Raw genomic sequence first — 14,704 nt, forward strand, 5'->3', positions numbered from 1 at the left:
ATTACACCTCCAACCCCCACGAGACACGGCATGGACGAAACGTGATATTCCCCAAGGCTTTACGTTCCGATTGCTCCACGCCGTGGGGCCATACAAGCGTCCGTTACACGGACTCTCTGAATGCTAATCTTACGTTCGATTTTTTAACCATTATTGACGATTTCAAATCGTCATGTATCCATAATCTGAATAGGTAGTCTATACTTCAAATTTCACTGTTTTCCTTTAATAGGCCTAATGACCACGGAATCACTTTGAGCAAAGATTATAGAGCGCCGATCATATTGACCTTTGACTTGATCTAGTTTGAATAGTCATCTTCAATTCGTCACGTGATATGAATATTGCAAACATTAAAAGTCATTTACATAGTCTGGCCACGCCTTCAATTTGCAAATGTCCAAGACCATGGTGGAGATCTAAATCAGAGAAACAGAGCGCCCGCTAGCGTTCGTTCATTACAAGCGTGTACAGTTTTTGCCGTGCATAGAACGTTGGTTGTGTTTGACCGCGCAACACCAATGGTCTTGGAACCAAGACTAGATCATGACATTATCTTCTCCCAAAGTATAAACAAAAACTGAAGCAAAACAAACCTGCTTTAAAAAAAAATAAGGAGCTTTAATCAAGACAACACGGAAAATCTAAGCAGCTGTTTTGATTGTACAGACTGGGATGTTTTGTTTTCTTCCGAGTCAATTAATTGAAGAATCTACTGATGTAATCAAGATTTTTCCAAACAACAAACCATGGATGACAAAAGACATAAAAATAACTCACCAACAGGAAACATGTGGCGCACATAAATAACAATCTTCAAGACAAACGCAAACTACAAAAAGAAATTATGCCCGGAAAATCGAACATAAATTCGGAAACAGCGACCACAAGAGTGCTTGGGAGGGACTGAAAGTCATCACAGGATTTGGCGTACGCAATAAATCGGAGATACCACCCGGTGATCTGAAATTATTTGTTAATTATTGACCTCGACCAATTTTATGGCCGGTTTGATCAGTTAACGCCAAAATCGTACGACCTTAACTTCCGGGTCGTTACCCTGGGTCAAAGTTCGCCTTCGTGTATTTTACATCAACAAAACAACTTTTGAGCTTTTAAACAAGGGTAAAGCTTGTACAAACTTAAACTTACTATGTACATAGGCAATAGTGAGTAGATGAAACCGCCACTTTTTGGAATGATGACGTCATTGATGAGGTCATGACAAGGTTTTTAATGTTTAAAAATGACCATTTGCTTGTTGCTGTATCTCAACGAATAGAAAAGCTATGATGTTCATACATTGGCATCGGATAGATAAAGACTTGGGAAACATTTGAAAAGTTAACACTAAAATCGTACGACCTTAACTTCCGGGTCGTTACCCTAGGTCAAAGTTCGCCTTCGTGTTTTTTTCATAAAAAAAACAACTTTTGAGCTTTTCTACGGCATAACTCAAGATTGAGATCGATTTGAACCTTGAACCTCAACAGATAGTTAAACCTTCAAAATGACGTCATCGGGTATTAAATAACAATAAAACAACTTTAAAAATTCGTAAAATCATATGGCGCGAAAGTTTTTGGGGGAATTCCCAACAGCGCTCTCTTATTGCCCACCAAAGAGGGCGCTGTTGATTATCAAATCTGTGTACATCATCCCGTGCAGGGGTAGCTAAATTTTTAAAGGGTTTCCATAAATTGCAAATTAAAACCTTAAGCCAATCTCACACAAACATATTGCATTTGTGAAGAAAAAAGGAGTTGTTAAAAACTGTGATACAAGTTTAACTATAAAAATTAACGACACGTTGTAGAAAAAGTCATCTTTATGGTTCAATCTTTTTGAACTACGTCATCACGTAACGTCCAACCGAACACCGTGTTTTTGTAATTAACAAAAATTCTATGTCTAGTGTATTTTTAAGTTTGTTCGGCCAACTCAAAAATACCTTGTCCGCTAACAAAAGCACCTTTTCCAAACTCGTATGAACTTGAAACTTCACACATAGTTAGATATTCATTAGGAGAGGAAACTGTTTAAGTTACGTTATGAGGACGTCAACAGTTCTTGAATGATGGTCATTCAAAGTTTTTTATTAATATAAAATCATAACTTCTGATCTACACAGGGGATTCTTACAATCAATACATCATCGGAATCATCATTCAAAACTCCGTAAACGTCTCGCAGACATAATCCCATTTTGACCTTGTCTTACGGTTCAAAAGTAAGCATTTGTATGTTTTCTTGGCCTAAGTGTTTATGCCTAACGCAGCATACCCCTCGCGACTATAGCTTGTTCAGACTTGTTTACACATTATACGCCAGTGCCATGTGCGTGCACATGGCGTGATTTTCCATTGATAAGTTTTGACTGGCAAAAGGTCACCTACGGAGCTCCAGCAGTGCCATCCGACATGTCGAGTTACCGACGTTATCTCATCAAGACGACTTATTTCGTGGAATCAGTTACTTACCGACATATTATTTTGCTAAGTTGACTTATTCAAAACAATCAGTTGACTTAACAACATAATTTATCTCACCAAGTCGACTTAGATAAAATGGTAAGTCGACTTACTGACATAACTTATCTCACCAAGTCGACTTACAGTAAGTAATTAAGAAGTTTACTGATACACAGCCTGCACACGTTGCAACGTGTGTGTGTTGAGATTGCGAGTTAGGGCCCGCGTGATCGCTAATAATGTGGGGGCGTTTTTCGTGCCTGGGATGCAGAAGAATAACCACAATCTAAGACTTGAATCAAGTCTACACCTCGTCCAACTCCGATAGTATTAGTCAATTCAGGCATCCTCTTCAATTTCATTTTATGTAACAAGCAAAATTATTAATTTATTGATTTTATTTAAAAAAGGTTAATGGCTGTTAGCAAACTGCGTCCAACTAACATTACATGGTGTACATGTACTTGCAAAATAGTGTTACTGGCCTCACGTTTTGACCCTACTAAATGGCTACGTGAGAAGAATGAGACAATAAATCATGAATTCAGTTCAAAAGGATAAAAGTTTGTTTTCGTCATATTATTCATCAAACTATAAGCCTTTACACAATTAAAATCTTCACAACAAAATGTATGTATGGAAGGTACCAGAGCCGAGTTGAAAAGTGAAAATACCAAAGTGCAACCATCAGCCGTGAAGTAACATTATATATGATGGTTGTCAAAAGGATAAAAAGGTTGTTGTTGCCACAACCAACCCCCTTATATTCAACGAACCATGTTAATCTATTTCAGAGCTCCAGGAGTGCCATCCCACATAATTTATCTCATCAAGACGACTTATTTCGTGGAATAAGTTAACTTACCGACATATTTTATCTTGCTAAGTCGACTTATTCAAAACATCAGTTGACTTAACAACATAATTTATCTCACCAAGTCGACTTAGATAAAATGGTAAATCGACTTACTGACATAATTTATCTAACCGAGTCGACTTACAGTAACTAATTAAGAAGTTTACTTATAAACAGCCTGCACACGTTGCAACGTGTGTGTATTGAGATTGCGAGTTAGGGCCCGCGTGATCGCTATGTGGGGGCGTTTTTCGTGCCTAGGATGCAGAAGAATATCCACAATCTAAGACTTGAATCAAGTCCACACCTCGTCCAACTCCGATTGTATTAGTCAATTCAGGCAAAAGGAAAACCACGCAATTTCGAGGCAAATTTGTGTGGATCATTTTATTCTACTTTTACAACATCTTTCCAACCATTTTGTATTTTATAACAAACGGTTACAAACGCTTTTTATAGACCAACTCGTCCGATCCAAGGCAACGTGTTCCTTTAACGCATATAACTTTTTTAATTTATTTATGGATCTTATTTTTGAATGCTTTACTTGTGCAAAGAATCATGGTTCGTTGGTGTGGTGACAATAAAACTGGTATCCTTTTGAACTGAATAACTTGCTGTTAAGATGTCGTCATACGGATATAATTTTGTCGGGTTCTCAACATGACGGATGGTACACACACTAGAGCTCCGTAATTTTGCAAGTTAGTGTTATTTATGCAATCTCGGACTCGTATTAAATTAAAGATGCTATGTCAGATTTTCGGCCCCAAACATCAAAAAATATATTTTTTTGAGTGAATGGTATTTCAAAGAGTATCACCTGTTTTAAAAAAAAATAAAATAACTTTTACTTTAATGGTCAGGAACCATGACACAAATTTAAAATGTTTCTTATAAAACACATAAGAATTGGTCACGTGATATATTGTCGGGATCCCGACAAAAACTTATTTTGAGCACTTTATTTCACTGCTAAAAATAATTGGCGGACTTTTTCGAGCGATGGCTCAAATAAAAGCTTGTAACTTTCTCGACCCCCATCAAAATACGTGAAATTTTATACCTTGAATTTTAAATCAAAATTTTTGGGCCAAGTCGGCCAAAAATATGACATAACATCTTTAATATAAAACATACAAATTATGGTATTATAGGAAATCTTACAATGAAAATGAATAGTTTGCTGTACAATAAAAGAGTTACGGGAACGCACTATTTAATACCGACTTGAACAATTCCCTCCCTGCCAAAATAGTGGCATTATTGCTGTCACACCTTAAACTAAATACCGTAAAGAAATAGGTTTCTCGGTCAATTTCAGAAAATGAGCAGCCAATTTAACCACCAGCCTATTCTATTTCACGCGAAATCGAATGCTACTGAAAATGGTAATTTGATTTTGTTTTATGATTAGTCAAATGTAATGTTGCGTCATCGATTTAACAAAACAATCATTCAATTTAACGATCCTGCAAAGCAGCATTAACATTCGCAGACGCTTCTTGAGGCGTGTGTGTCGCGAAACAGAATGACGACACGCTAAATTTAACAGAGTGCTAAAGGAATTTGACTCAACTCAAACCGAATATGAATGGCCGAATTCTGAACTTGAAACGCAAACATCTTTAATTCGAACGCATGAAAATGAAATTGGCTGCTCATTTGCCGAAATTGACCGAGAAAACCTATATTATAACAGCAAACCTTTTATGATTTCTACAACTTCTATTAATTTTAAGAAACATAAACAAAATGAACAGATAATATAAAACGATGTGAATAAATTGTGTTATATTTACCTGGAGAATAGAGGAGAAAACAGAGTCCGTATGAAGTGTTGTCTCTCTTGAAAGTATTTTGCAAGTGAGTGTAAAATGTGAACGTGAAGCTTATGTGGGCGCAAGTTTGAACAGGTTAGCTTTGCATAAATAATATACACATAATGTTCATGAGTTGAAAGATGGTATACACATAATGAATGTTTATGAGTGCAATGGTGCGAATATGTTCATGAGTTGAAAGATGGAATGTTCTATTCAACGAGGCGGAGCCGAGTTGAATGGAACATTCCATCTTTCAACTCATGAACATATTCGCACCATTGCACTCATAAACATTCATTATGTGTATATTATATAACACCCAAGCAGATCCTTGCCATTTGATTGGAGGATTGTCCATCACGTGATAGCAAATAAAAGTACCAATACACGCTGAGTCACTCACCATGCTTTTTCGTTCCATCCGAAAAGTACCATTGCACGCTGCCAGCGTGCAATGGTACTTTTCGGATGGAACGAAAAAGCTGAGTAAAAACATCACTGCGTGCGTGTGTCTTTGGTAACGCAGCAGTGTTACTGCAAGGCATATTAGTAAACATTACTAGCATTCGGCTTCTACAATTAAAAATTGTAGGCCTACGCTTTGTTTGTTTTGAAAGTTGTATCTTTCAATCAAAATGACAAAGATCTACTTGGATGTTATATAAAACAAATAATGAATGTTTATGAGTGCAATGGTGCGAAAATGTTCATTCGTTGAAAGCTGGAATGTTCCATTCAACTCGGCTCCGCCTCGTTGAATAGAACATTCCATCTTTCAACTCATGAACATTATTCGCACCATTGCACTCATAAACATTCATTATGTGTATACTATTCAACGAGGCGGAGCCGAGTTGAATGGAACATTCCAGCTTTCAACGAATGAACATTTCGCACCATTGCACGAATGAAAAACATTCATTATTTGTTTTATATAACATCCAAGTAGATCTTTGTAATTTTGATTAAAAGATACAACTTTCAAAACAAACAAAACGTAGGCCTACAATTTTTAATTGTAGAAGCCGAATGTTAAGTCATTATACTACCTTGCAGAGTAACACTGCTGCGTTACCAAAGACACGCGCACGCAGTGATATGTGTTTACTCAGCTTTTTCGTTCCATCCGAAAAGTACTATTGCACGCTGGCAGCGTGCAATGGTACTTTTCGGATGGAACGAAAAAGCACGGTGAGTGACTCAGCGTGCAATGGCACTTTTATTTGCTATCACGTGACGGACAATCCTCCAATCAAATGGCAAGGATCTGCTCGGGTGTTATATAAACGTTTCTAATATCAAACGAACCCAATCGGCGTATGAATATTATGGGCCGGTTCGGCAACCATCACACGATTGCGCAAACGATTATTTTACAGAGGGTCAATCGGTTGAGTTTCGGCACCAATCATTTCCAGAGATTATAGAAAGACTTACTCAGGTGAAACACAAAAGAGTTGGTACTTGACTGTGGTTTACATCTAACAAAGGAGTTCACCCACACCAGGCTATCACTGACACTTCCACCGCTAATCCCTCGTTAATCACGACTAATCCTCCACGGCCAGGAGTACTGGTAACAATCAGTGGGTGCGTGTACGCCCAGGTAGTAGATTTTTCTTAGCATCATAAATGAATAGATTTTTGGGGGCAAAACGCGGCTTTGAACATCTTGTTATGTAATTTAAGTCGACAAAATTCGGGATTCTTGATTTTGAGAGGTAGGCCCGAACGGAAATCATAAAAATATTTATTAAATAAACAAGGCTGTTCCAATTTATAAGTTGGTTAACGGATCGCGGTGAGCGATTTCCTACCGCGATCCGCTGTGAAAATTGGGGGGAAATGGAAATTCCCCATTTCGTTTGTTTTGACGAACTTTTGGTCCCATTATCTAGACTATATAATCTTATTTTTTTTTCTTTTCAGAGCCACACACATCAAAAAAGAGATTTAACATGATGCGTCTTTGTAATAAAAAGTGATTAAACTATTCATTTATAATTTCACAGATTTGTAATATTTATGTTTCAGATTTTCCCCAAATCACAAGACGGACTCCAAATTCATTTACAATTTTCCCGGAAACTTATTTATATTAAAGCACGAGATTGTCTGATCAACCTTAAACATAGAGGGGCTTTATCTTTACTCGATGTCAACTTAAACGTAAAAACGGGAAAGGTATAAACAAATGTTCTGATAATAAGATCAGTTCATTTATTCCAATTAAGCACAAAAAACAAACAATTGCACACACATACATTAGATATTTTTTACTGCAGTCTTTTTTTTAATGCAATGGTATTTCTTCTTCAATGCTAACAGTATGTTTAAAATTAAAAGTATTCACAATTAAACCTTCAGACGAGGACGTACTGATAACAATCCTATTTGCATATCACACCCAAATTCAACAACCTGGTCATACGTTTATTAAAAACATACACATTAGTTGGGAAACATTCTTAGTTGGTCACAATCAACCACAAACTGAGTTCGTCTCGAACGCTCAAATGCATGTACCCATGTGACGTACATTGACGTTGCCAGCGCTAGGCAAAGCCAACCAGCAAATACATGACATAAAGAGGTAAAGTAGAATGTCAGGTTATACTTCATGGTTTTTCACGATTCAAAAAAGTATGTGTGGTATCTTTTGACAAGTATTTAATAAATAAAAAAAAACACAGCGCAAAAATAAAGCGTTTGAACATTTTAGTTTTTAAATTCATATTCATAGTCTACTATGCAATGGTCAAAGCTATAATCTCAACACAATGGACAGTAATCCGATTATAGCCCCTTTGTTTGGACTCTGGACGACCAGACAAGCTTCAGCGCACTGAAGCATTTGTAGAACCTATCCCCCAATCGTCTCACAACCGCTGCTGAATCGTTTGCTACTGTAATCGTTTGACAATCGTGTGATGGTTGCCGAACCGGCCCTAAATGGACCGTGCGCCTACGGCTAGTATAATACCTTTACAAATGAAAGAAAATAGTACATTTCAAAAAAAATAAGTAAACTCTGTGGGTTATCTTTGAATGTCACGTTTTGTAAAGTTGAACAACTAGAATTTTGACAGATGATAAGGTGTAAATTTACATTTTTTTTAATGATTTCAATTCTTCAGGGGATAAAAGTAAAACAATGCACATTAATTAGGATTAAAAAAAAGAAAAATACAGCAATAGTAACAAAGAAAAAGAAGCAGCTCGGGCCCGAAGGATTGCCTACAAGAAACGCAGTTTCTAAAATAGAACAAATATAGACATACAAGGACAGACCAGCAAAGTGAAGACATAATAGAAAAGAAATCTTTAAAATAAAACTAGACATTAGGTGTTTGTGAACAAACACAAAGTTGTTCCGTGTTCTTTTGCTTTGATTATGTGTTAAAATTACCAAGGAGTCTATAACTGAAAAAAAGTTTGAAAAATACTGTACAGTGTCTTGAGTTACGGTGCCACTTCATGGGGTCACGGTAACCTAAGGCTAATCTCTAACGCCTAAGGAGTCTGTAACTGAAAAAAGGTTAGAAAATCGGTTGTGTAGTTCTTGAGATATGGTGCCACTTCTGGTTGACCCGGAAGTAGAGGTCTACTTGGGGTCTTGGCTTTTCAAAGTTTATTTTTAATGCCTTAGGAGGATAAAACTGAACAAAAAGGATTGGAAATCGGTTGTATAGTACTTGGCGTATGGTCCCACTTCCGGTTCACCCGGACGTAGAGGCCAACATGGGGTCACGGGTTTTCACAGTCAATATTAATGTCAAGGAGTCTGTAAGTGAAAACAAATTGAAAATCGGTTGAGTAGTTCTTGAGATATGGTCCAACTTCCGGTTGACCCGGAAGAAGAGGTCAAATTGAGGTCACGGTTTTTCCAAATTTTTCTCCTATCCCAAGGAGTCTTATAACTACAAACAGTCGACATTATTAAAGAAGACTGTCGTCTTCCTGTGATAATTTATCTCGGAATGTCGACATCCCAAAAGGAGGATGTCGTCTTCCTGTGATAATTTATCTCGGGATGTCGACATTCTAAAAGTAGGATGTCGTCTTGCTGTGATAATTTATCTCGGTATGTCGACATCCTAAACGTCAGTTGTCATCTTCCTGTGATAATTTATCTCGGCAAGTCGACATTCTAAAAGAAGAATGTCGTCTTCCTGTGATAATTTATCTCGGAATGTCGATATCCCAAAAGTAGGATGTCGTCTTGCTGTGATAATTTATCTCGGGAAGTCGACATCCTAAAATTAGGATGTCGTCTTCCTGTGATAATTTATCTCGGGAAGTTGACATCCCGAAAGTAGGATTTTTTTTTTTGAAATGATTTTACTTGTATACGTTTTGTTAACTAGTATTACATTTCCAACAATATTTCTAATATTCATGGTCATTAACTACGTTAAACTAAAATAATGGACGAAACATGTGGTCAGGGCAGAAACCACTAAAATCTGACATTTTTAGGGTAAAATACCACCTTTTTGGTAAAAATGTCATAACCATGTCAATTCTCATCACACATATGCAAATTTGGTATCAAAATGATGAGAATTGCATGCTCAAATCAGTTCTTTTGTCAAAAATAAATTTTCTGAAATGTAGGTCACTGTAATCTTTAATATGTTATCGTGACCTTTGACCCAGTTTTTGAAATAATGTATCATTCCAAAAATCAATGAAATAAAAATCTCTTGATAGAGCATGTCTTCCTCTATCAGAATCCACTAAGAAACAGTTGGGCTCTTCAAAATTTACAACTTTATGACTATTTTTGTACAAGTACCGTGATCTTTAATATGTTATCGTGACCTTTGACCCAATTTGTGAAACAATGCATCATTCCAAAAATCAACAAAATAAAAATCACTTGATAGAACATGTTTTCCTCTATCACAATTAACCAAGAAACAACTGGGCTCTTCAAAATTTACAATTTTATTACCATTTTTGTACAGTTGTTAGGCCACAAACTAGTCAATTTATATACTTTACATAATAAATCCACCAACAAACCTCACTCTTCTGTTTCTAAAGTTACTTAAAGTGTTCATGGTTTGCGATTTGTTTCTTGTTGAGGGCTGATGCGGTTTAACCAGAATCAGAATTTAAACTATCAGCAGTGACACACCCAGGATTTATTATTTTTTGGGGGTGGGCCATATTTTCCCCAAAAATTTCTTTCGAAGATGGTAAAACAAAAAATCATAACAAATCAAACAAACAAATTGAATACCTTGGAGGGGCTGGGATCAATCCCCCAGACCCATCGTCCCCCACCCATCCCCCCTTTCTGGTGCACCACTGTGATTTTTAGTGATCCCAGTTAGAGATTACATCAAGGTTGAGATGGAGAAGCTATCTGCCTTTCTTCAGTAGATCACAAACTTATGCAGTCTTACTTGAACCCCCTGTGATGAATCTTGAACAACAAATTAATGCATAGTAACTTTCTGAGAAATCCTCAAGAACAATTTGTTCACCATGCTGCAACTCTGACTTCAGTGCCCATTTTAATAGAGCTGCTCAGCAGCACATTTTGTGCTTACTGTGCCATTTCCATTTAACCGTATAGCACACGAAAAGGCATGCTAACCTTCCGATGAAGTCAGAGTTGCAGCATGGTGACATTTCTTTTTTACCACCTTTTGGAAAGAATTTTGTTTCGGACAAATGCCCTCCCCCCCCCCCACCCCCTCCACCCACAACCCAAATTAAATCCTGGGTGCGTCACTGCTGGTATTTTAAAGTATGATTCTGGATAGACAACATCAGCCCTCAACATGAGAAAATCCCAAACCAATAAAAATTTTAGTAACTTTGGAAAGTTTTTTATTTTTATTTATTTATAAAGTAAAGTACATGTATAAATTGACTAATTATTTGTAATCTACCAACTGTACAAAAATAGTCATAAACTTGTAAATTTTGAAGAGCCCAACTGTTTCTTAGTGGATTCTGATAGAGGAAGACATGCTCTATCAAATGATTTTTATTTCGTTGATTTTTTGAATGATACATTATTTCAAAAACGGGGTCAAAGGTCACGATAACATATTAAAGATTACAGTGACCTACATTTCGGAAAATTTATTTTTGATGAAAGAATTGATTTGAGCATGCAATTCTCATCAATTTGATACCAAATTTGCATATATGTGATAAAAATTGACATGGTTATGACATATTTTTACCAAAAAGGTGGTATTTTACCCTAAAAATGTCAGATTTTAGTGGTTTCTGCCCTGACCACATGGAAAGTTCGATCGGGCTGAAAATTGGTGTACATCATTGCTCATTAGGACCTACAAGCACAGCAATTTTTATAAAAATCAGAAGACATGAGGTAAAAAAGTGCGTTGGTCTGACATGGAATGACCCATAACTTACAGGGTTTACAGAAGGCAATGGACTCCGATGACCGATTGAGCACAAAGTGTGGGCCTTGGACAACACTGTTTACCGAACGGGTCCAATGGCTTTAAACTCCGGTTCCATTGTGTGCTGTCTGTTACCCTCCACACATAGATTTTCTTGTGAATAGTAGCTGTGTATGATTCATAGTTTGCTGAATAATGGCGATAACAAACTTTTATCATTTTGAACTGAATGCTTGATTTATTATCTAGAGGTAAATGCTTGAGGCCAGCAATTTTTATAAAAATCGGAAGACATGAGGTAAAAAAGTGCGTTGGTCTGACATGGAATGACCCATAACTTACAGGGTTTACAGAAGGCAATGGACTCCGATGACCGATTGAGCCTAAATTTTCACAGGTTTGTTATTTGATATAGAAGTTGTGGTACACAAAGTGTGGGCCTTGGACAACACTGTTTACCGAACGGGTCCAATGGCTTTAAACTCCGGTTCCATTGTGTGCTGTCTGTTACCCTCCACACATAGATTTTCTTGTGAATAGTAGCTGTGTATGATTCATAGTTTGCTGAATAATGGCGATAACAAACTTTTATCATTTTGAACTGAATGCTTGATTTATTATCTAGAGGTAAATGCTTGAGGCCAGCAATTTTTATAAAAATCGGAAGACATGAGGTAAAAAAGTGCGTTGGTCTGACATGGAATGACCCATAACTTACAGGGTTTACAGAAGGCAATGGACTCCGATGACCGATTGAGCCTAAATTTTCACAGGTTTGTTATTTGATATAGAAGTTGTGGTACACAAAGTGTGGGCCTTGGACAACACTGTTTACCGAACGGGTCCAATGGCTTTAAACTCCGGTTCCATTGTGTGCTGTCTGTTACCCTCCACACATAGATTTTCTTGTGAATAGTAGCTGTGTATGATTCATAGTTTGCTGAATAATGGCGATAACAAACTTTTATCATTTTGAACTGAATGCTTGATTTATTATCTAGAGGTAAATGCTTGAGGCCAGTAAGAATATTGTGCACGTACACCATGTAGTTTTTATTGTAAACCGTTTGCTAACAGCCATTTATGTTGCCCTTTGAAATAAAATCAGAAAATGTATAAGTTTGCTTGTTGCATAAAATTAAATTGAAGATGATGCCTGAATTAATTTTTACAATCAGAGTTGGACTCTAGACTGACGTGTTGGACTCCTTGAACACTCAAAGTGGTTCAATAGGTATAGTACAATTCCAATACTTATGCTGATGTTCTCATGATGTCAGCATCAACAGGAAGTTCCAACAACTTTGTCCCCTTGTACAATTAAATATGCAAATATGAGTCACGTGGTTAATTAATTACGATTTTTAACATTGTTGGGGGTCGGTGGTTTGATGTTTGATCTAGTACGATTTGATTTCACAGAACTCTTAACCACCAAACTCTACGCTAATGATCACCATTTTCCGCTTACTGTGTTTTTCAAACATCATCGTGTCATGCATGCAAAAGAAAAGGCAACACTATCGATATCAAGATAAGAATCTAACTTAAAATATTACAGAAAATAACTATTTTTTTAGTTTTGGGGGATAAAAACAAATATTGTATCGTACGGAGATTCGATCTCGCAGGTATCAGCGAAGGTGGAGGGGGAGGAGGAAGAGGATTATCACGAAGACGATTATCACGAAGACGATAGTGAGGAATCATCAGACGATGATAATGAAGAAGATGACGAGGAAGGGGAGGAGAAAGAGGTAGAAGAGGAGGGGAGGGGTGGGAGGAAATCTACGAAGACGATAGTGACGAATCCTCAGATGAAGATGAAGAGGGGTAGGAAGAGGATTTTCACGAAGACGATAGTGAGGAATTATCAGACGATGATAATGAAGAAGATGACGAGGAGGAGGAGGAGGAAATCTACGAAGACGATAGTGACGAATCATCAGATGAAGATGAGGAGGGGGTAGGAAGAGGATTTTCACGAAGATGATAGTGGGGAATCATCAGACGATGATAATGAAGAAGATGACGAGGAGGAGGAGGAGGAAATCTACGAAGACAATAGTAATGAACCAACAGATGATAAAGATGGAGTTGCTAAATCAACAAAGGATTCAAAATGCTCCAGCTCGGCTGGTTTCTAATTTTCACCATCGGAGTCAATGGCTGCTTAGACTGGCTTCTCCTGTCAAGTTTAAACCTATTATTGTTTTGTAGTCCTAAGTTAATCAGCAATAAAGTAACAATGTTTCGTGTCGAGACGTAAACATACATAAACAGTCAATGAGAAATGGGACATCTAATATGCTGCCCCCCGTCTAAACAGTGAGGGGTACGCCCCCGTCCAAACACACTCCGACGCCCGTGTTTCTAAGTACCTTTTCATATAGGTGATGATATTTTGTTCTGTCATTCTGTCCTTTCGTTCAATTTTTAGTAAACCAGCAGCAGTTTGCAGGTACTTGTCCACCCTAAAAATTGATTGGTTGAAATAACTACCAATGTAATTGAGGGTTAAGTAGAGCTACTACTTTGGGTTTTCATGGCCATATATAAACACTCACATGCCGTCTAGTTCGCTCAAAATAAGAGAGGTTTCGCAAGTCTACGGATACACATTACATGTACCGATACGTCGACACTTTGTGTGTTCACGTGACGCGTATCCGTGACTATCTTAGGGTGCGTTCGTTTAGCTTCCCTGGGTCTACCCCGCGGTGCTCACTCGGGTGAGCCCCTGACAAGAGCTAAACGAACGACCACTCACCGCTCTCTTAGTGACGTCGTTTACCTGGGGTCAGCCTCCAAGTGACCCACTCCACAAGCAGGGCACTGGGGGCTGACCTGGGTGAGCCCCTGGAATGACGTCAAAAGCTATTCAAACGCACCGGGGCAGACCGGGGATGACCCAGGGAAGCTAAACGAACGCACCCAATTTTTGCACACATGTTAGCAACATATACAGGCGAGGTTCATACACGTCGAAGACAAAGGAGACTGTTTTGCAAACCTTTAGTTGTCTTTTTAACCCAGATCCAATATCCAAAATGCAAGTTATAAAACACGGGGTCTCTATAGGTCATGCTTGTCGGGAAAACACCCATGGTGAATGCGCACTCAAGTGACACATGCCTATAATTTGCGAAACAACACGTA

Source organism: Asterias rubens, chromosome 19 (genome assembly GCF_902459465.1).
Source record: "Asterias rubens chromosome 19, eAstRub1.3, whole genome shotgun sequence".
NCBI classification, from domain to species: Eukaryota; Metazoa; Echinodermata; class Asteroidea; order Forcipulatida; family Asteriidae; genus Asterias; species Asterias rubens.